The sequence below is a fragment of the Cynocephalus volans genome, chromosome 5, assembly GCF_027409185.1.
Source record: "Cynocephalus volans isolate mCynVol1 chromosome 5, mCynVol1.pri, whole genome shotgun sequence".
In the NCBI taxonomy this organism is placed as follows: Eukaryota; Metazoa; Chordata; class Mammalia; order Dermoptera; family Cynocephalidae; genus Cynocephalus; species Cynocephalus volans.
The window spans coordinates 129,164,697-129,189,224 of NC_084464.1; the positions used below are offsets into that span (position 1 = coordinate 129,164,697).

General features: G+C 38.6%; 1 protein-coding gene and 1 non-coding gene across 7 annotated transcripts in view; both read right to left on the minus strand.

The window, feature by feature from the left end:
- Positions 1 to 24,528, minus strand: part of PTPRK (protein tyrosine phosphatase receptor type K) — a 558,957-nt gene that overhangs the window by 353,871 nt on the left and 180,558 nt on the right. The window lies entirely within an intron of this gene.
- On the minus strand, positions 21,052 to 21,157 carry LOC134379399 (small nucleolar RNA U13). The gene has a single exon (XR_010023794.1). It is a non-coding gene; the product is annotated as a small nucleolar RNA U13 (small nucleolar RNA).

Below are 24,528 nucleotides of genomic sequence, written 5' to 3' on the forward strand. Positions count from 1 at the left end.
CTGGAGGGTGGCATGCCCAGGGAGCGCATGGAAGCTCCACACCTCTTCCCCCATACCTTGCCCTATGCTTCTCTTCATCTGTATCCTTCGTAACATCCTTTACAATAAGCTGGTAAACATAAGTACATGTTTCCCTGAGTTCTGTGAGCCACTCAAGCAAACTGACTGAACCCAAGGAGGGGACTGTGGGAACCGTGATTTATAGCTGGTTGGTAAGAAGTTCCAAAGGCCTGGACTTGCAACTGGTATCTGAAAGGGGTGGCAGTCTTGGAGACTGAGCCCTCACCCTATGGGATCCGACACTATCTCCAAGTAGATATTGTCAGAATTGAATTCAATTAGAAGATACCCAGCTGGTGTCTGCTGGAGAATTGTTTGCTTGCCAAGGGAAGAAATCTCCACATATTTGGTCACAAGAGTTTTCTGTGTTGATGAGGTAATTGTTTCTGAGTAAGAGGATAGGGAAAAGCACTTCAGAGCGTGTATTTTCCCACCAACTCAGATTGGTGTCAGAATAAGGATTTGCTAAAATGGCCTGGGCTCCTGAAAATGTGGTTTGGGAAGAAAAAGGATACACAGGTGGGGAATGAGGAACCTTTGATTTCTGGGTGGCCACATGGTCCCCCAAGGTATATAGAGCCACAATTATGCTGCAGTTACTAAAGGTAAAAATTACTAATGGAATTTACAGATGGATCCAACCCCTGGGGAGTTGGTTCACTGGATGCATAAGGAAATAGACACTAATAAGAAAAAAGCAAAATATACAGTCCCTTGGTTACTGTTATCTGTCATAGCTACAATAAAAGAGAATGCTGGCTTGAACCTTGATGCTAGACCAAGCTCAGATTTCAGTTGGTCTGAGCTTTGGCCATCTCCCAAGGGAAAAATTATTCAGCAACAACAAAGTATCTTTAAAACCTGTGGTTACCAAGATGGTAGCCAGTGTGGAGGAAGGACAAACTCAAGTAACTATTGAAACCAGAAGGAATAATGTGAAGGAAGCATGTCATTCGTGGATCAGTGTCATCAGCTCCCTGAGGAGCCATTACTAAAATGGGTTCTGAGAGTAACTAATTTAGGAGTAGGACCTTTCCTTTTAAATGCTGCAGAGTGGAGGAGCATGTATGGATTCATAAAGGACCTACAACTTCCTACTACAGAACAAATGCTGATGGCTATACCTAATCTAGGTGCACAGGAGGTTGCTCCTGAGGGAACAGCCAGCCTGACTGACTGGAGAAAAGCCACTGTAAAGCGTGTCTGTCTGAGAAGAGGACTGCCCAACTCCTCCTGTAATGCTAAGTGGAGCAGCCCAGATGAAGTAGCTTATATGCTTCATATGCAAGCCATGTGGGGCTGGCTTTATGATGAACGAGATATTTACCCACCGAATGTTCCCACTACCAAGGTTATCGTACATGCTGTGGTAAGGGAGTCCCTTCTACGTGGGGGCCCCGTGTGACATTACTCCTGCAAAATCGAACAACACTTCAAGAAGCCTTGTCCGATTTGCCATCTCAACTTCACCATAGGTCTCACCAATACCAAGGACATTGAAGTGATAAAAGAGAAAGTAGGGAAATACAAAGGGGAGAGTCAAGGAACTCGTCCCAGAAGGGTAGAAATCTTTAGATGGTTGATGAAAAACAGGATGAATATGTCAGACATTAACGGTGCTGAAACAAGGTTGTTCAACAACACTGCTGAAGGTTGAGTGGGCCAATGGGAGCCCCCACTGGCCCCTCAACCTTAAAAGGGCCCAAGCAAGTCCCCTCCATTTATCTGTCTGGAGGAATTCAAAAAGCCAGACAAGAAGACTATGATGAGAAACCTTACCTGGAGTCACCTGGGGCCGTGGTTAAACGGGTTAATCATGGTTAGACTGGTTCAAAACAACAACTGACAGAGGCCAGGGTCACCTGGCCTGATCGAAGACCGCATGCACATGTGTGGATAAAATGGCCAGGTTGGGAGAGTGGAAACCTTTTGGGGCTTCTTGACACAGGGGCCCAATGTACTGTGATTCCAAAGCCTGTTAGCAAAATCTTAGCAGGAGCTAAGATTAAGTGGAGAGGATATGGAGACGCAATGGTTGAGGGGATTAAGGTGAAAGTTTAGATAAAGTTGGGGTTTTTGAACAGACTCTATGTGAGGTGGTCACATCTGTCGGGAGCCATATTTAACAATAGCTGCCATTTTTAACAAATAACAGCCATTTTATGTAAGCCTTTCTTTTCCTCCTCAGAAAAGCCCGCGCTCGCCAAGCCAACACCCCTCCCACCTCCTCTTCTCATACCACGCCACTATCACCCCCCTGCCTTTCCGCCTATCATAAGCTGCCATACCCTGTGACAGCCCGCCCCTTCTTCACTATGTATATAAGCAATCGCCTGACAATAAAATTTTGAGGCTTGATCAGAATCTTGTCTTGCCTCCATTCTGCGTGTCTCCTGTCTCTTCCTCTTTTCACCAGCTACAGGTAGTCCTCCTCGAGCCCACGTTCTTACCTGTCCCGCAGGACGGGACATTTCTGGCGCCCAACGTGGGGCCCGAGGCACGGAACAACGTTGCTGGCACCTACTCGGAAGACGCCTGGCCAGGCATACCCTGAGCTCCTGAGCTCGTTTCGAGCCCGTGGGTGATCAATCCTCGGGACAAGACTCGATTTTGATCGTCGCTGGACTAGCCGCCCCAGCGGACATCGGACCGGTGAGTAGGTGATTATCATGGGACAGGAATTGAGCTCTCACGAGCTCTTCCTTAAGGGGCTTAAGGATTCCCTCAAGATGCGCAGAATTAAGGCTAAAAAGAAAGATCTCTGAAGTTTTTTCAATTTCTTAACTGATGTATGCCCCTGGTTTCCTCAAGAGGGCACCATTGATCATAAATACTGGAAACGGGTTGGTGACCGTCTCAATGATTACTATCGTACTTTTGGCCCCAGCAAGGTCCCCGTGTCTACCTTTGCCTACTGGAATTTAATTAATGACATTTTACAAACCCATTCTCAGGACCCGGATATCAAAAACATAATACAAGTGGGGGAGACGGCCCTTAAGGATGGTTCTCGCCCCCCCTCAACTTGCCCCTCTGTCGTAATAGGCATGCCAGAGGGACCTTAGCAGCCATGATGCTGATCCCCCTGAAAAGACCCTTCAGACAATCTCCCCTGAAACTAACCCCTCTAAAAAGACTCGTAAAACAGCTCCAAAATTATACCCCTCCCTCACTTCCTTTGCCCCTCATAACGATCAACTTCCCCCCGAGGACCAAGAGACCTTAGACGAACAGGCAGCTCATTATCATGACGACGAGGATCCCTGGCAGCTTACTGTGCCAGTTCTTCATCCGCCGCCCTCTGCTCCCCACCAACCCCCCCTTACCCCCTCCCTTGCACAAGACTGCTGGCTATGTTTAACCGTTGGTATGCCTCTACCTACTGCCATTCCTATGTTCAATGCCTCGTATATCCCCTTTAGTGAAACTGCCAATTGCTCACTATCATCCCCCTTCAGAGTACAGCCCTCGGGTTTCAATCTCTCTGATTGCCTCCAGGGACCTTCACAAAATAATTCCTATGACGTTGATGTCGGATTTGTCACTTTTTCCCATTGTCATTCCATAACTAACATTTCCACCCCCATCTGCCCTTCTCCAGGACAGGTATTCATTTGTGGAGGCAACCTTGCCCATACCTTTCTCCCTATTAATTGGACAGGCCTCTGCGTTCCAGCGAGCCTTCTCCCTGACATTTCTATCATCCCCGGATATGAGCCCGTCCCTCTTCCTAGCCTTGACCTTATAACAGGACGCCACCGGCGTGCTCTCCAAGTCATTCCCTTGCTTATAGGCTTGGGGATTACAACCGCTGTGGCCTCCGGCGGGGCGGGGATAGGGGTCGCTGTTAACACCTATAATAAATTATCTCGTCAGTTAATTGATGATGTTCAAACCCTCTCTGGAACTGTTAATGATTTACAAGATCAAATTGATTCTTTAGCTGAGGTAGTTTTACAAAATCGCAGAGGGTTAGACCTATTAACTGCAGAACAGGGAGGGATCTGTTTAGCTTTACAGGAGCGGTGCTGTTTCTATGCCAACAAGTCTGGCATTGTCCGAGACAAAATCAAGAAATTACAAGAAGACCTCATCAAGCGAAGAAAAGAATTGTTCGAAAACCCGCTCTGGACCGGACTTAATGGACTCCTCCCTTACCTCCTCCCTGTCTTGGGCCCCCTTCTTTGCCTCCTTTTACTTATAACCTTCGGTCCCTGGGCGTTTCGCCATCTCACCAACCTAATTAAGAAACAAGTTGATGCCGTCCTTTCTAAACCTATCCAAATTCATTATCAACGGCTGGCACCAAAGGACGCGGGAGAAGACTACTATGGCTCCCTCCCTAAGGGGACAACATGATAACCAGTGGCATGTCTACCCTCTCCCTTTAGGGAGAACAGGGTATGAGCACCAGGGTGAGTGTAAAACAAAGTATTACAAGGGAAGGTCACAGAACTCCGACCTCCTCTGGGTTTCCCTGTGAGCACGCCTGGCTTGCATAGGGGTTGGTATCTAATCTATCAAAAATCAATTTCAGCTCTGCCCCTCCCCCCAAAAGATACCAAGAGCCAACGATGGTGGATTCAAAAATCCACGGGGGAGCCAGGCCCCTACTCCCTTGCCCGGTTAATGCTCGCCTTCCCTTCTGTCTTTGAACAGAAAGGGAGGACACATCTCCTTTACTGAATGTATTATTGGGATGCACATTACATCTGATTGAGGATTACTTCCCCTATATAATATCATAAAACAGAAGGGGTGTAGTCTGCCCCCCAGCCAGTCTTGATTGGACAGGCTAAATAGAAGCCACTAGAACTGCAGGAACCCACACAAGCAGTTAATTTAAAACAAAACAGAATATACCTAATGGGCAGAAAGGAATTGCCATTTTAATCAACGACATGCCAGAAGCTGGAGTGCTGGTACCAATAAACTCTCTCTACAATAGCCCTGTGTGGCCCATGAAAATGGTGGATGGATCATGAAGACTGACAGTAGACTATCCAGGCTTAAATAAAGTGGTACCACACATAGCCTCAGCAGTCCCAGACATGGTTTAACCATACAGAAAACGCAACAGGCTGAAGGAAACTGGTACTCAGTGATTGATCTTGCAAATTCGTTCTTCTCTATCTCAGTTTTGAAAAAAGCCAACTGCAGTTCACGTTTACATGGGAAAGATCCAAGGTTATATTTACTGTGCTGGCACAATGTTATCTGAATTCACCAGCTCACTGCCACAATTTGATCCGGAGGGATCTGGACTTGATACAGGTCTCAGGTATAATACACAATATTCGTGATATTATGATATCAGAAAACAAAGAGTAGGCTAGGACTGATTTAAATACAATGGTAAATGGTAATTTACCGAGGCTGGTAAATAAACCCAGCAAAGATCCATGCCAAAATGGTGAAATTCTTAGAAACAATCTGGGCAGGAGCCACATGGGATATTTCACAAGAGAATAAAAACAAACTGCTGTTGCCACCCACTCATAGGACCAAACAAGAAGCCAATGTTTGGTTGTTTTACTTGGATTCTGGAGAATGCACATTCCACCTCTGAGAATATTGCTAGCTCCTATATATAACACTACCCCAATAAAAGCCATGCTTGAGTGGGGACCTGACCGAAACAGGCCATATCTGAACTACAAAGGGTAGTAGCTCTCTCAGCATCTTTGGGCCTATATGATCCCCACTCACATATGATTCTGGAAGTGTCTGTTACTTGCATTCATGCAGACTGGAGCTTATGGGAAAAGCCCATGAGCACCTCCCAAAGACAACCATTAGGATTTTGGACCAGAAAATTTCCAGTCATGGCCGCCCAGTACACACCATTTGAGAGGGGCATTAATCCAGACTGCCTCGATAACTGAAGGACATAACATAATCAAAAACCTAAGATATCCGTAATGTTTTGAGTGATGTCAGAAAAACACTCTTAAGGAAGGCAGCACCCAGAAAACTTTCAGAATAAAATAGAAATGGTTTATACAGGAACATGCAACCAGAGGAATGCAAGGAGGTACCCACCTCCAAGGGCACTTCCAGGTTTGGAAGGTGATTGGAACCACCAAGTGAACCTTTTGGTATGCTCCCTTGTGGTGGTCACCTGCATCCATTAAATGAATGGATATGAGCAGTACTGCCCCAGTGCAGAGATGGGCTAGAACCAGACATGTTCCTTTTGCCCCCCTCAGGCACATAATGCCAATAAAAACTATTCTGTACACCAGCAAGAGAGGCAGGGACTGCCAATGGCTATGGGGCAGATTCCCTGGTGCGAAGACCCTCAACATAGCTGGCAAGTGAGACTGATGCTGGTAATCCTAAGGTGCTACAAATGGGTCTTGACAGGAATTGACACCGATTCTCGACTGGGCTTTGCTTACCCAGTGGAAGATGCAAGTGCTCAGAGTGCTACAGAAAAACCAGAACAGAAGATATTGCACAGATTCGGATGGCCGACCATCATTTCTTCAGACCAAGGAACACACTGTACAGCCCACAATGTCCAGCAATGGACAAAGAGATAGCCTCCTCAGAGTAATAGTTTGATAGAGAAATGAAACGGGCAAGTAAAATATTGGTTGTCTAGAATGGGGTGAGATAAAGGTGTGAAGGGCTGGCTTATGCCTTCACGTGTGTGTGCTCACACTCACCACTGGGACTAAAGGCATGTATGTCCCCAGTAGATATTCCTGTTTTCCTAGTGAATCTGGGGAAAAGGGGGTGGGGAAGGATATTGATATATGACTATGAATATATTGTTTTCCGTTTGTTTTCTTTCCTCCCCATATCACCTCAACCTTTTTTCCCCTCTCTACCTGATGCAGTGGTTCTAGGACCAGGTCTTGCAACTACATGTGCTGGAAGCAGAGATGATTTGTAAGCAAAAAAAACAAAAAAAAACAAAAAAAACAAAAAAACAAAATAACCTGTAACTTTTTAAACTTTATGTCAGAATTCCTAAGGGCCTGATTGGGGTGGATTGTACCTTCATCCCATCTGGCAAAATTGGGGTTAACAGTGAATACAGCTATATTGCCTGGTGGTAAATATAGCCCACCAGTTCTGTGTCTATGTAACCTTATCCTATACGCATAGGAGTGGACAGAGGGGGAGGTACTTGCTAAACTAGTATTGCTGCCTGCAATCAAGACAAACACAGTGGCCAAAAACACTGTCCCTTCCAAAGGCAAAAGGTTTGGGTATTAATAGAGAGAAGAAGAAATAGTAGCTGAGGGTAAAAAAATTGATAAATTAGTTTTATAATGAGGGAATTCCAATAGTACCTTAGCACCCCTAAAGAGGCTCATAGCAAGAGATGACATTGTCTCTTAGCTCAATTATACCAGGTGGCTGAAAGGGTGAAACTTTATATTTGCCAGACCACTCCTGCTTTTGAAACCTGAAAAGACTGAATGAAAGACCACACACCTAAGCGACCTCACCCTTGGAGATATATTCATATAATAACGAACTGGATCAACCATTAATGACTGAATGGGATTCTAGTAATGTGCCATTATCTTTTGAGTTGTATATCCTTTTGCCGTAGGGATCTGTGTTCAAAACCAGGGGATGGGCTGTGATAGTAAGATATTTACATATTGGTTTTCATCCATGGTTACTGGCTCATACTACTCTCTGACCTTCTCCCGCCCTTTCCTCACCTGTTCCTTTTTCTCACATAGAAAAGAAATTCTCTGACCTACCTTGTCTGAGTGTAGGTCATAAGACCCCCATTTCAGGAGGGTCCTGCCCCATGCCCCAAGGAAGAAATGCTGCACAGAGAGGCCAAGAAAAATCTAAACAAACAGGCCTTGCTGGGTTTCCCCACCTAACCTGTTAGTGTTAGATCATATCCTTATTGCCTAATCACATTTCCGAACAGTTGTCCATGCTTCAATCACGCCTATGTAATGAAGCCTCCGTAAAAACCCAAGAACACTGGGTTCAGGGAGCTTCACACAGATAACTGAACACATGGAGGTTCCTGCAGGGTGACATGCTCGGGGAGGGCATGCAAGCTCTGCATCCCTTCCCCCACACCACACCCGCTGTATCTCTTCATCTATATCCTGTATCCTTTGTAATATACTTTACAATAAACTAGTAAATTTAAAAAATACATATATATATTTATGTTAAATAAATACATTTGTGTAAATGTGTGTGTATTCACATATGCACACATAAATAAGTATATATGGCTGGGAAAAAAGAATATATAGCAAAATCTGAACAGTGTATTATGGGGGGCTGTAACTGTCTTCCATTTTCTTATTTTTGCATATGTACATTTGCTGAATGCTCTATGATAAACACGCATTAGACTTGTACTTTGTTATTAAAATATTAGATGAATATTATCTTACATGAGGAACATCAAATAAATAGTGATAAATAGTTACTAAGTAAACATGTTTTTGGCTTTTTAAAAATAAATACTCTGCATTGTACAGATTAAAAGCATCTCGGATTCAAAAAAATAAAACACAATACAAAAATCAGGTACTTATTTCAATTTATTAAAAAGGAGAGAGAAAGAGAGTACTTAGACTAAATGGCAGTTTGTATTAAAAGGAATAGCCAAAGAAACAAGTCCCTCATTCATAAACATATATAGATGAATAGGCAATGCCCTGTGGATTTTTTATATTAATAAATTTTTTTATCTTTAAGCTACACTTCTAGAAATAACATATAAACATAGAAGTAGGATTAGCTGCAAAGAAAAAAATAAATGATAAACAGGCTCCCGTATCTCACTCCACAACTCCTTTAAGTACATGTGTTTTTGTACACTTTAGTACACTAATATATTTTCATTAAGTCAGTCCTTACTCAAAATCCATTGAATGTGCCCTATAAACTGAGAAAGAAATTTCAATTTCTCTGCTTAGTGTTCACAGTCTTCATGATCTTGCACCAAAGTACTTTGGCCATTTTACCTCTCACTTATTCTCTTCAAAAACCACATTCTCTGATCTGACAGACTCCTCACTATTTTCGCCAAACACTATGCCAGTTTTCTCTTCCGGAACTGGCTCGCGGTTTCCAGATTTCTGATTCTGGCCCTTAATGGTCGACTTATTTTGTACAACTTTAAATAATCTATAGGGGGATCATTTACCTCCCTCAGAAGGGTTTTGTTAAGAAGCACTTGATTTATTCAGAGCGCAATCAGAAGAGAGACGCCTCACAGTATATTTAATAATAAAAGTGTAATATAAAGAATTATACCTGTAAGAGGGTAGAAACTTTAAAGTTTAAAAGAGAACCCTAAATAATAACCAGAGTACCCAAGGAAGGAACAAATGTGGAAGGGAAGGGAGATTGCTGAGAATCAGATCTTGTTAAAGAGGTGGTTGAAGCCACTGGATGATGGAGAAGTTTGCTAGATCACTCAGGCTGAAGCTGGTCCACGGCTACTAGGGAAGCAGGAAACGCTCACCATGCACAGAGTAGCATGAGGCCTGGGTGTGCTGTGGACCACAGCAAGGTGGTCACCAGGCCAGGTATGGGACTGCAAGCTCACTGAGGGCTTACATGCACTGCATACACATTGCCCTGCCAGCCATGCAGTACCAGCAAGAGGAAACAAAAATAGAAGCACAATTCAACCAGGAATAAAAGCTCCTTCCTTCTAAAACGTCCTTCCAGTGCCCTCTACTGACAAAGCTTAACACTATGCTAGCTGTAAAAGAGAAATGTTTAAAGGGTCCAGCTCCACAATCACAGAGCAGGTAATGAATGGTAGATTTGGAGCACTGAGGCAATGAATTGATAACTGGCATGCCATCAAACAAGGGCCTTGCAAAGAGGAGAAGTTCAATGAATCTTTTTAGTTGATTAATTGGATAACTCATCAAATGAGAAAGACAAAGAGACTAGTTCTTAGAATATAACATATAACAGCTAAGGCAGTAGTAGTTCTATGTATATATGAGATGAATTATCAGATAACATCAAAACAACAACAAAAATAAAACAAATAATTGGACCTGGTCTATGCTGATTCCAGACATATAACTTGATGGGTGAGTATAATGTTTAGACATACACACTTAACGTTTTTGTCAGAGCCCCCTTTGTGTATATGAGAAACCTTCTATTAGAGTTATGGTTCTCAAACATTTTATTCTCAGGACCCTTTTGCACTCTTAAAAAATAATGACAACATCAAGAGCTTTTGCTTCTGTGAATTCTATCAATACCCCCGTATTAGAAATTAAAACAGAAATTTCAAAAATATTTATTTAAGATTAATAATAATGATCCTATTATATGTTAGCCTAAATAACAGATTTTTATAAGACATAATTATATTTTCAAAAAAATAGTAAGAAGGTAGGAATTGTTTTCATTTTTTGCAAATCTTATTAATGTCTGGCTTAACAGAAAAGAGCTAGATTCTCATTTTTACTTCTTCATTCATTCTATTGTGATACCACACATCAAGTAGCCTCTGGGAAATTCTACCATACACTCAAGAGAAAATGAGAGAGAAAAAAGAAAAACAACATCCTAGAGTTATTATGAAAATAATTTTGACCTCACAGATCTCCTGAAAGGGTCTCGGGACCCTACAGTAGTCCCTGGGCCACATATGGAGAATCATGATTTTTTTTTTTTGTCTTTTTCATGACTGGTACTCAGCCAGTGAGTGCACCGGCCATTCCTATATAGGATCCGAACCCCCAGCGGGAGCGTCGCTGCACTCCCAGCGCCGCACTCTCCCGATTGCGCCACGGGCTCGGCCCAAGAATCATGATTTTTAATATACATAATTCTTCCTTTCTTCCTGCTCTCATGAGAACATTATTGGTGCTTTTATTTATATTGAGTCTTCTTCGCTCATTCATACATAAAGATGTTAAGAAACAAAACTCTTCACGGGGGTACTGGATGTCTAGAGAATAAAAATCAAAAAAGTTGAATTTTTCTGTGCTAGTATAAATATAAAGGGTATATTAGGGTTCTCCAGAGAAAAAGAAGCAATAAGCAACATATACAGATACAGAGACACACACACACATATATGTTTCTTATAATAAATCTCTCTTCATATATATTACATATTATTACATAATACAAATATATATACAAACATATATAGAGAGAGAGAGAGAAAGATTTACTATCAGGAATAGGTTGCTCAAACAATTATGGAGGCTGAAAAGTCAAGACCAAAGAGAATCTGAAGGCGTGAAAAGCAGGAGAGGCAATGGTATAAATTCCAGTCCGAGTCTGAGTCCAAGAACCAGGAGAGCCACTGGTGTCAGTTCCAATCCGAGTCCAAGTCCAAAAGTAGAAGACCAAAGTCCTGGCTCGAAGACAGTCAGGCACAGAGCAAATTCTCTCTTCCTCACCCTTTGTTTGGGGTTGGATGAGGCCCGTCCACATTGCGAAGGGCAATCTGCTTAACTTAGCCTGCCCTTTCAAATGTTAATCTCATCCAGAAACACCCTCGCAGACACACCCAGAAATATTGTTTAACCAAATATCTGGGCTCTCTGTGGCAGAGTCAAATTAAGACATAAACTAACCATCAACACGGCTTTCTTCCAGTCTAGTCTCCCACCATCAGAGAATCAGAGAATCACCATGTACGAACAGAAGAGTAGAGAAGACTAAGGAGTATTCTATCCTAGAAAGAAAAGTATGTTTTGTGTGTTCTTAAGACCATTTTGAATAGCTACCAAAGTACCAACACACTGCGCAAAACAGTTAGTTCCTGGCATTGAGTGAGGTTTTCCAGTAGAAACAATGAACATGCCAGAAACCGTTGGTGTGAAAAAACTAAAGACATTGTATAGTAATACAGTTTCATGCCCAGGCAACAATAATCAGGATCTCTGGGTAGACAGAAAAGTGAAAACTGAAATCATAATTTGGGTCCCAGACCATCTGGTATGATTTTTTTGTTGTTGTTATAAAATTAATGTCTTTAAGCTTTTCTGTTGCTATTACCTTTGTGCTGAGGGCAATGCCATTACCCTGTTTTTCACAATCTCTCTCATCTTTTCATTTCCTTTTTCAAGCTTCTTCCCCCCATCACTATTTCTCTCTTCTTCTGAATGAGTGGCAACATCATATACTCAGTTACAACTAAAATCCTAGGAATCAGTTTGATTTTTCCCTTTCCCTCATTTTCCTCTTAAAATTCACCAGCAATTCCTATTGTCTCTACTTCCAAACTATCTCCTCAATCCATCCAACTTCTCTTCACATTTACTACGGCTCTTATCCTGAGAGGACAACCAGAATAGTCTCCTAACAGGTCTCATGATTTCCACATTAACAGCCCTACAATAGTTTCCACAGGCAACCAGCTTAATTTTTTCAAAACACATAACTAATCTTTTCTCATCCTCAAACTTCAATGAGAATAACATCCAAATTCTTTCGCCATTCAGCTTCAATATGATCCGCCCCTTTCTTCCTCTCTCACCTTATCTCTTACCCCTCTCTCTTCCCTGACTTCCAGATAAAGCAGTATTCTTTCTGTCCTTTAAAAATTCAAATTATGCCTGCCTCAGTCTCTTTGCATTGAATTTTCCTCTTCTTATTTTCATTATTAAGGTCTCAGCTCAAACATCATGTATCAGTGAAGCATTCCTCAGTCTGTCAACTACAGTAGCTCCTTCAAAGATTCTTTCAAACATATTAATTACTTTTTGTTATATCCTTCATAGCACTAGCCACTTACTGAATTTGTTTACTTGATGGACAAACACCATGAAAAGTTGGGATATTATCTATTTTGTTCATTCAAAAGTTTAGAACAAGGTCTGGAGCATTCAGTCTGAAGCTGAATATTTTAATAACAAAACCCGACAACTGGCTATTTGTGTTTCCAGCTCCACATTCCCATAGCACTTACACAATGCTCTCTCATGTACCAAATATACCACATCGGTCTGGGCATCTCCCCAGCTACACTGTGAGCTTTTCAAGATCAGAAATCATCTCTTTGCTCCCCACTCCCAGCACCTAACAGAGGGACTGTGCACCTGTAAACTCTTAGTGAACTCAACTACAGGCAAGCAAAAATGAAGGATTTCAAAAAACAGCATTGTGTTTTCAAAGAGAACAAAAAGAAAAAGAAAATCACAAAATTTGAAATGCCTTTAAACGAAGTTCCAATCTTGATCATTTCCACCAAAAAATTCCATTATTTTGCTAAGGTTGACGTCGGTGCCCTCACTTTTTTGCACGGTCTATTATTAATTCTCCAAGCTTTCACATTCTATTATTTCTTAAGATAATGCTTTCTCTTCTAATGGAATTCACCCCCCCCCACACTTCATACAGTTTGTTTCTAAAAGACAGATTGAGGCACACGTTATAAAAATGTCAGAATAGAAAAAGTAAATTTGTCCCCAAAACTCCAAAAAACAGAAGGACTGAACTTGCATCTTTGCAGGATTCTACTCCCAACAACGTTAGTCTCCCTAAAATATTCCTTGCATTGACTTGGCAAAATAGTAAACTGTTTCATTCACGTTCTGCAGGAAAAAAAAATCTTTTAATCCCCGAGTAAGGGCTTTGTATTTGTTCCAAGTAGCGAAACTTACATTGAAAATAGAAAAAAATTCTTGATTTCAGAGAATAGCTTCTAAAATCCTCAGACAATACATAAAACAAACTAAAAATAAGGTTTCTGTTAAAATTAGCACAACATTTTTCCTTCTTGGGAGACTAGTCTCCCTTCAGAGTTTATCTGCTAAATGTTAAGATTTAGGAACTGAGCTAAGCATTATTCTATAGTTTAATCCCCTTCATCTACTATATCTTGAAAAGCAAAAGCAAGTGCGTGGCCCTTACTTTGACCACCAAAATTTTCAGTTTCATCTGTTTGACACAGAAAACCTATGCAATGATTGTTAAAAGGTTAATGTCATCTGCTTCCTCTTTACACATGGCTAATTTTATTATCTGCTTTTCTTTTCCTTCCAGGATCTTTCAGAACTCCAATTTTCCCTATTTCCCACATATTTGTTCCATTTTATGGCTTGGGCAAATAATTTAACTATTTTCTGTCTTAATTTCCTCATCTTGAAGTACCTATACCCTTGAGGTCTGGTGTGAGGACTAAATGAGATTATCTACATGATGTGCTACGGCACACTGATTAGAAGAACGTGAGGGGTCTTCAAAACGTTCATGGAAAGATTCACATTATCTCTGAATTCTATTTTTCCATGAACTTTTTGAAGTACCCTCACAAGTAAGTCCTCAATATTTGTCCCTTTGGACGTATTTATTCTTTTCTCTACCAAATAGTGGAGAGAATTAAAGTAGGGAATGTATGAAAAAAACATTTTCAAAGGTTAAAAATGAGATAACAATGTTAAAGAGCAGAACACTTAAAAACTCTCATTCAGTGGCACTTAACTCTCACATCCTTTCTTAACCATTCCCTTCAAAACTCTGCCTAAATCACTTTCATCCCAATGTGAGTAGCCCTTCTTCCCAGCTCTTTCCTTCCTGTTTCTATCCCTCCCTCTCTATTTTTTCAAACTGATGTAAATTTAGAATACTCCTTCCCATCACCTCCACGTTCAGAAACAAACACCACACACACACACACACACACACACACACACACACACACACACACACACACACACACTTCACCAATAATTATAAAGGATGCATAGATCTAAGTTTAAGAACTTCTGATGCAAGATTTCTCCATTTTCTGAAATCCTGGCATTCCTCTATGGATAGCCAACCTGCATTGCTTTTTTATGTTAGGTGTTTTGAGAAGTAGCTGCTAATAGGAAAAGCAACTTGAAAGAGAACAATCAGAGTTGCATTACCCCAAAAGGCAAGAGTCTTTGTCCTGCAGCCAATTTTGTAATCATCACTTAACATTTTCAAAAGAACAAGATTGGAACAAACAATGAAAGGTAACCCTGTCAATAACAGAAGGCCAGAACTGAAGGTCAGTACAGTATGAGTGTGCAATGCTTCTACATTTTCCATATAAATGGATATTCCCTAAGTCAAAATATTCTACCCAATAGTCACATTATGTCTGAAGGTACCTTAATTCTATTTTAACATACTAGAAGAACAGCTAGTCCTTATTTTGATTCAAAACACATAATAGTTATAACTATTCAACCGTTACCATTTTAACAATGGTAACTATCTGAATTCGTAAATGGCAAGTAATGGTCAATTAGAGAAGAACTTAGGTTGAACAGAGAACTTCACAACTGAGTTTTCAGGTTCAAAGGTAATCTGTCACAGGAGCACTTCAACTGGCAACCAAGCAAGTTTCTTCTTTTATTAAACTTTAAGGAACACTCAAGTTCCTAATTACAATAGAAGGTACTTCATAAAATATTCAAAAGTAAGGAATAACATATATTCCACTGATATCCAAATGAAAACATATTCCTGCTTATGACGTGGTTAAGAATTCGGGCTCTGAAGTCAGAAACCTGAATTAAACAGCCAGGCGGTGCCACTACGACCTACCCAACAGTCCAACCTCTCCTCTCTGCCACTTCACTGATGGACAAGTGTCTTAGACATAATAAAAGACTATTTGAGAGGGTTGTTACAGGGATTATAGAAGTGGAAACTATCAAAGTAAAAAATGTTTTTACTTTTTGATTTATAAAGTACTATCTGAACCAAGATCAGTCTGCTTGTTTTGGATAACTGATCTGCCTTAGAAGGCCTATGACAAGCAAAGGAAAGAAAAGCAAAAGGGAGTGAGAGCAGAAAATATGAGAAAAAAATGAGAGATTACGTACGGGGAAATAAAAGAGTCTAAGGAGAAAAAGAGATGAAGTGAGTGTCTAGGAAGATGAGGGGAAAGAGGGAAGAACAGGGTAGTAGAGAAATGAGGTTATGTTGATTTTCCATCTTCCCTGGTAGCTTCACAAACCATTCAAATACGAAAAAAGAAACTGAGGTCCCAGGAATTAAAAAAGCAAAAGAGAATGATGTCATCACCTGAAAGGTTGAGATCGTTGTTTTTGGTCACAAGACAATCAATCTCCTATAATTCAAGTTTTGATATAAAATTTTTTAAAAAAGAAAAACCTGAGATCCCTCTGAAGTCCCTGACCCAAAATTAATTTAACAGCTCTAACAAAATCAGTGGTTCCCAATACTTAAGGAGCAAAGTATCATAGTGAATCATATCGGTGTTTTCTGGGAGAAGCTATTCTACTTCCAGTGCTGTCAATACAGTTGTTATTTTAAAAAGAAAAAGAAAAAAAAAATCACCGAAACACACATGGTCAATTATGAAATGCCATCCTGGCCAATGGTGAAGAAAGGGACAGAAGGCAAGTACTTCTCTGATTGTTAACAGACAATTAATTCAACTTTCTCTTAGAAAACACAACTGCCCAAGGACACTCTTCCAACAAAACATTTATCTTAAACATAACTAGAAAAGCTGCAGGATGCAAGTGACCTCCATTCCAACATGCTTTTTTATTTTGCCCTGAGAGCAACTAAGGATTGTACTTTAATGTTTTCGTAAATGCTAACTTAAGACTCAATGGGTGAACACAAACATTGAGAAATTGCAGAGTTTTAGTTCCCACACTAAGTTTTTAAAGCTTCTCTCTGGGGTGTACTGTAGAAACTAAAATAGAAGATAGCTTCAGCCAAAACAAGTAACAGTTGGATCTCTGACTAGCAATCAAGCACAGGTCCCGCCACTTCCCCCAACTCAAGGCTGGGGGCTGGGTTGGAGGGTAGTGGTTTTTCCTTTTTAAAGAAAAGGGAACTTTCAATAATTTCAAAGACTTTACTTTCACATTTTTCAATTTACTATTAAGATGTACCTTCAGTATTTCATTAATACTCATAAGCTAAATGAAAACATCTCAAGTATACAGAACAAGATTAACTTACTCTCCCTTGAGAATAACCACAAGCAAGGATGTCTTCAACATTTTCTTCTTCTAACTATAATATTATCAAGTGTCTCCCTAAGAATAGTTTATGTAAATTAAAAAAAAAAAAAAAAAAAAAAGAAGTATTGCTTTGAAATATCTTACGAGCAGTACTAAACTCTGCAAGAACCATAACCTGGCAGTGATTAGTCTATTTATCGTGACATACATCTACCAGAAACAACACGATTCCATTGGTTGAAGCAATTAACTGCATGCCTGGGCACAAGTAAAAACCATGCATTCATTCTCTCTTACACTCCAAATCATTACAAACCAGATCCACAGAAACCTTGCAATGCTTATTTGCCACAAACTATAATTCATGAACTCATAATTCATGATTCATAATGATACAATCATTTTGGCCCTGATTTACCCCTCCTTTGTGCTTAGAAGGCCTGTATTCTTTTTTTCTCCCCTAGGGAGCTCAATTCTTACCTTCTTCATGAATTCTTATGTTTGATTACACTATTTTTTAGGGAATTAAAAAATTTTACATTTCCTACCTTGTATTGTTATAATGTGTAGAATTTCTCAAACTCAACAGGAAACTTCTTAAGGGCATTACCTCTCATGATGTTTTTCTGCACAGTGATCTACACTTAGCAGGTACTCCATCGGTGGAAGTCATGATGGTGGATTATACCATAAATTAACTAGTAAAATGGCTTAAAACAATAAAAATATCTTATTCAATTCACCAAACCTCCAATGAGAAAGGTACTGAGTATGTAAGGTGCTAAATATTGTACATTAAAAAAAAGTTAGGTGACTTGCTCAGAATTCAATCCAAATCTAATAACACTAAAATCCTCTGCTTTAACTTCTATGAGGGTACTTCAAAAAAGTTCATCAAAAAATACAATTCAAAGATAATATAAATCTTTCGATGAACTTTTTGAAGTATCCTCATATTACACTGGCTATGAAAGTGGATAAGACATTTAGTTTGTGAAGGAATAATACAATTTAAATATTTTTAAATGTCTATGGATCATGTGATGGGGCATACAATATCATCAGGAAGGTCTAAAGCTCTCTCTGAGAATGTGATGTTTGAGCTGTGACATGAAGAACGAATGAGAGTTACTTGCTGAAGAAAAGAAGGAAAATCAGAAGAAACCACTTCTGCAAAGGACCTGGAACAGGGCCAAGTGTAATGAAAAAGACAAAGTTTGGCTGGACAGGAGAGAATGGGTCATGAACATGGAGATGCAGAAAGTAAACAGATCAAGGAAGCCTTGTAGGCAAAGATAAGAAGTTTTGTCTTTATCTTAAGTGTAATAGAAAGACATAGAAAAGATTTAAGCTGGGGAGGTGGAGGTTGTTGTCCTAAATCATACTTACATTTTGGGAAATTCCTCTGGCTACAATGTGGAGAACAGATGGGTAATGAGGTGGTGAGCAAAGTGGATAAGGGAGACCGCGTAGACAGGTGTCCAGAATGTGCCACTATATTTCTTGCTCATATACCCAAATAGTGTTGCCATTCCTCTAGCAATGGTACACTGGATGAAGATCAAGTTTAGGGAAAAGGTCAGCTCAAGTTCTTCACTGTGAACAGCAGAATCCATTGTATCACTTCCCACAAACAAAACCTTACTGAAAGACATTTAAGAAGCCCAAAGAATGAGCAAAATATATCCGAAACTCCTCCAGTCGAGACCCACTGCTGGATACAGACAACTGCTCCCAACACACAGGCTGGGCCCTACACTTTGCTCTCCCTGGATATCTATGTTTCTACTCTCTGCAGAAGAAAATCCTCATGATGCCCCCTTTCTGCACTCAGTAGCTTCCTAATCAATGTTCCTCTGGGTGGTCTAAATGGTGGAGACTTTGTCACCTGTCAATATCCTAGAAATGAGGATCGCTGAAAAGGTAAGTTTTTTACTTCTTTCTGGAGCCACAAGAACTCACAAGGCAAGAAATTCACCAAATATAGGAAATGCTGACAAAAACAATAACAAATACCATCTAAGGAAGTACAGCATTAATTTTGTTGAGACATCTCAAGGAAGATGTCAGGTAGCTGTTGGATATATGAATCTGTTTCTCAGAGGAAAGGTCTTGGCTGTAAATACATTTGTGAGTCATATGCATATATATTTACACACATAAATTCCATAATGCTATTATGTTTTTTGCTTTTTAAAAACTTTTCAAAAAAATCTTAAATATTTTATAAATAAAATATAACACAGTAAATTTACTTTATCAAATTAATTCTGCACTGTATATTACTATGGAACATAAGCAATCTGCAAAACTTTTTATTACTAAAAGTGATAGAAATATTACAGAAACAAGGGGGATGATGTTCATTCTAAACCTCTAACTTATATAAGGCTAGCTTTATAACTAAGAATTTTCTTACCTTTTTTTTTTTTTTAAAACCAAAATGTTGTTTCAATAGTGATTAACAATTTGGGTGATTTCCAAGACCCCACAACAGACTCTGTCTGCAGCTGGATGAAAGCCACTTAACCTTGCACACAGAACTAGTTTGGATATATCGAGCATATTCACCTCTTGACCCCGACAAAACATATCTTGAATTTGAACAGCTGTCTACTGATTAACTTTTTTCAAATACAAAACCAAAATTCCCTGTTGAGTGTGTTGTATATTTATCCTGATCAGCATTCAATTTAAAAGACAACGTGTTCCGGGGAAGAAAAAATTGACAAGACGCTACAACAGACATATGTATCTGGAGAGGCAAAATTGGAACTAATTCTGATGGAAACACAATTGTGATTATCCTCTCCTGAGTAGTTTTGGCTTAAAATTGCTTCCTGGAACACAGAAAAGCACAAAAATATCCTTCTCTATCTAAAAAATGAAAATAATAAATGAAAATCTAACAAACAAGTTCATGGTGATAAATTACTGCAGATAAATTCCCTGGTGGGCTTCCAGGAAAGGACTGAGCTTATAAGGACTTCCGTAGATTTAGAAAAAGGTCCCACCAGTCATACCAGAGAGCCTCTGATGCTTCTTTTACAGATAGAAATGGCCCCACAATCACATTCCTTAGAGGAAGGAATGGAAAGAGTGGTTTTACCCACCTTTCTTATTGTCCAAGATCAGTATTGGACAATCCAAAGGTTAAATAACTACCGTCGCCCCACTCCAAAATAAAACCAGAAAAGATTGGTGGTGGCACAGATGCAAGCTGTTAAAGAGCTGAGCAAAAGGAAGGTACAGAAGCCCGAAGAATTGAATTCTGAATAGATCTGTTCTGATGACCTTCAAGAAGGATCAGATTTCAACAGTGGCTAAAATTTCCTCCTTGCATACGTCATTTTTGTCTAAGAGTAAACTACTTTTTGGTTCTCTATCAAATTTGTAAAACGGCTAAGAGTTCACTGGTCAAAACTGCCAGAATAAACCCTCAGGGCTCACAACATAAACATGGCAACCAGATACGGTTTCAAGACTTCCTCTGTTGATAAACCTTTCTTTCAGGCACCAGTCTAAGTACTCTGATTTCCTTATGGAATCTCCCCATTGTAGAAGACCCAGTAACTGGGTAAGCATTATTACTTTTACCTTAAAAACCTCCAAATGGCAAGAGAGCACGTTCTGTTAATTCCCTATGGGCAGTTGAAGAGTAAATTCCTGATTCAGTGTTTTCTCAAACATAAGTAAAATACCAACCAATCTTTGAAAAAGAAAACTTTCTCACAGACTTCAGGATTAACCTAAACTGTGCACAGATATGTATCTGAGTATCAACTTACTTTGGTGAGAGTTTACTCACACAAATGTACAATATCAACAAAATTTAAATTCACTTATTTAACATGATACATAATTTTTTGGGAATCAAAATTACAAATTTTGGTTTAATAGTAAAAGACATATCCTTGTTTGCTTTATATTTTACATTTCATTTCTAGGTTTGATTCTTTTGATTTTGATCACAATGAAACATCATTTGAGCCTATGTAATCATTTTTGTTATTTGTCTTTAACAGTGATTTTTAGCCACTGATTCATGCTTTTGATGAACCAATAATTTTTTTTTCCTTCATGTCAACATTTTTTCTTCGTGTCAACATTGTGGCAAGGTTTAGAGGGAGACACATCTCACAAAATAGCATGAAAAACTAATCATCACATATGAAACACAAAAGGATCTGGATCAATCAATTTAATAGTGTATTGCAAAATTAAATAATAGGAAAAATTTACAGCTGCTTAATAAAAACTTTTCTCTGGGTATTTACTATATTTATTATTAATAAGCTTTTCAAGATAATATATACAAATTTAAGAGCTGCACAATATCTATGGTTAAAAAAAAAGCAGTAGTATCAACGAGTATTTCATAGTTTACTATAAATTTTACATGCCTATGGGTACGTATTATCTGCCACATGGTTACTTTTTTCTACATGAACTACTGCCAAACCTTCATTTGTACTCTGAACTGTGACGCAATTCATACTTTAACTTAGCACAGGTATAACATAAACACAAATTCAAATAATGCCTCTGAATTCTTTCTCAATCATCAAGATTAGCTTAACTATATGTTTATTAATTTTAGATTTATAAAAAGAAAAACATGCAATTTTTAAAAACGTCCACAGATCCCAGAGAATTCTGACTTCAAATTGTAGTTGGAGAAGCAGTGCCCCAGTTCACATAATAAAAATTTCAGCCTCAAAGAAAATTCATCACATACAATATAGATAACTGTAGAGTAAGCAAAGAGTAAATACAAAAAGCACATTTAGAATAAAGTTATGTCTGCACAAGGCTAAATTCATTTTCTTGTAAGAAAATCCATAATTTAATTTTTCTGAAGCAAACCTTTTTTTGAAAAAGCTACTCCAGAGGGATCACCCACTTAAAGTAAGTAAAGAACCACTTTATTTTCTATGCTTTTCTCTTTGCCTGCAGCTTTAGAACTTGATACTAGGAAAGGCTTTGCTTCCCTTAAAAGAGTAAATAAAAATTAAGTAACTAATTAAAGGTTTCCTTTTCAAGTTGGTTGCCAGGAAGTTTAGCATCTAATTTGAGGGTCAACTAGGACAGCAACGTAAGTCTTATGAGCTGGAGAATTTAGATTTATTTGTCTTGAACTTGATTCTGTGACCATATTTCTATTCTTGCAGTTCAGGAATTTTTTTTTTCTCTTTGCTGTTTGCATAATTATCTTAGAGGTAAGTCACCTCAAATTATTTGTTTAACAATGAAAGGTATAAGAAAGTACTGTATATAAATTAAACAATGAATGATTAGTAACACCAAGACAGCCTCTTCTTACTACCAAGACCCAGTTTTCCATAAGTGCCTACACTATATTTCGCCAAAAGCCAATTCTACATAAAATTGAGAATAGAGATGGTCTTTTGTGATGGTGTGCTAAGCCATACCCAAGAACGATTAAAACCATCTACTTATTATTTATCTCAATATTAAAACTTAACATAGTTATGTCAAGAAAAAATGCCCATGATGTAATTATGCCTCCGTCCCAACACCACCCCATCTTCCTTAAGTAGCTGTGTGCTAACTCTCAAATATTTTTACACAATTTATGATAACCTATGTTATAAATTGTAAATTGGTCCTTACCTTTAGAACAAAGTAGAACATCAAAATTGTTAATGAAATTAAAATGGTAGAGCCAAAGGAAAAAACATTGTTATGAATTCAAAGGAGATGTTAAAAAATCATGTTTCTTTTTAAATGTTCAATCTAGCAAATTTTCAAAGAAAAAACCTTTTGAATAAAAGAAATCTTTCTTATTCTGAAAAGCCATAGCTACCAAAACCTACATCAATCACTATTTTCATTGATGCAAATTCATAAATACTCCTTTTAAAATCAGGAATGAACAAAAGATGTCCACTATCTTTCTATTTAATGTTATTCTGCATATCTTGGACAGTGAAGCAAGACAAATGGTTCAAATGTCTATATAAAAATAAAAAGAATCAGCAGGTAGATTGTTATCATTAATAAGAGTAATGCAAGGTTTTCTAGCATTAAAGACTACAAATGAAAAAATAGAAGATGACCTGATCTCAACAAAAAGATTATTCATATAGGTGAAATCTATAGTACAATAAAAGTTTTATTAACAAACTCCCTTAGAATAAAAATTTTAAATAGAAACTCAGCTGTTCAATGTTTTAACCAAAACCATTTCATAAATTACGTGAAGCAGAGTTGTTTGCATTTTTAGCTGCTTGACAACATATACAAAGGCAAAGTTCTTATTTCTCGTAAGTTCAGTTGAAATAAACAGGACAGATCTTAAGCTAAGAAACATCTGCAATTTTGTCTATTTTTCCAAGCATATAGCTAGAAGAATAAGCTCTGGAGACAGATCAACCTTGATTCAAATCCTAATGCTATCACTTAAAAGTGGTTTCCACCTCACTTCCCCTTTTACAGACTTGGGCTCTTTATTGATAAAAGGCAGATAATATTACCTGCCCTGCAAGAATGCTGAGAGGCACACATGGAATATGTTTGGTTTCTTTTTTAATGTTTCAAAAAACATATTGCACAGAAAAGACAACAATAATAAATTTCTTTTCTTCAGTGTCTAATGTCTCAACAATACTACATCACTCTTTTCACCCAAAAGGAAGCCCAACTCCCTCATATAAATCCTCTACTCTAAACAAGTGAACAGCTATATCCTGACCGATAGCCTCAAGGTGAATGTTACTTATACCATCACCTCTGTGTCCACCAATATTACTCCCTCTCTCAGAAACCCTCCCATCATCACTTAGTCAGCAAAATCACACTCGGTTTTCAAGTTACATTAGAATTCCTATGCTGAATATATTAACAATGGGAGACGTGTGCCGACCAAAATAGCATAAAACCTAATGTGATACCCCAAAATGTAGAATGAATGCAGCCAGATTCGACAAAATTAAACTGTGATTAGAAAGGGTGGATAAAAGATTGAATAATCACCACTCATTCCTAAGGAGGACTTTTATCTGTACTGCTCAGCTTTTGCTGTACCCCTGTGGACAGGAGATAAACGGGGGAAAAGTTTTGAATGAATACACAGAGACAAAATTTGTTTATATGATAAAGGGTAAAAGGTTACCTGATAAAAAGAAAAAAAAAATTGCCCTGAATGTAGAATGGTGAGGGAAAAAAGTAGATCTCTAAATATAAGCTAAGTGACTTTTTTTTAAAGACATACAAAACTGGAGCAAATACTTTGTGATGCAAAACTTTAAGAAGTCAGATAAACATGGTTTTTAAGCTAATTTTCCCATTTATTATTATATATATCATACATACATACAAACATGGATACATAGATACAAACACACACACACATCTGAAAGAGTCTTCAATGAACTCATGCAATTTTAATCACTTTTTTAATACTTTTTTTATATATGCTACTTTTTGATATGACATCACATGAATTAAGCCTTTAGGTATGGGCAAGAAGATGTGTTTTTGTCCCTATTTTATATATGAAGCATTTTATATTTTATATTTTATATATGAAACATTT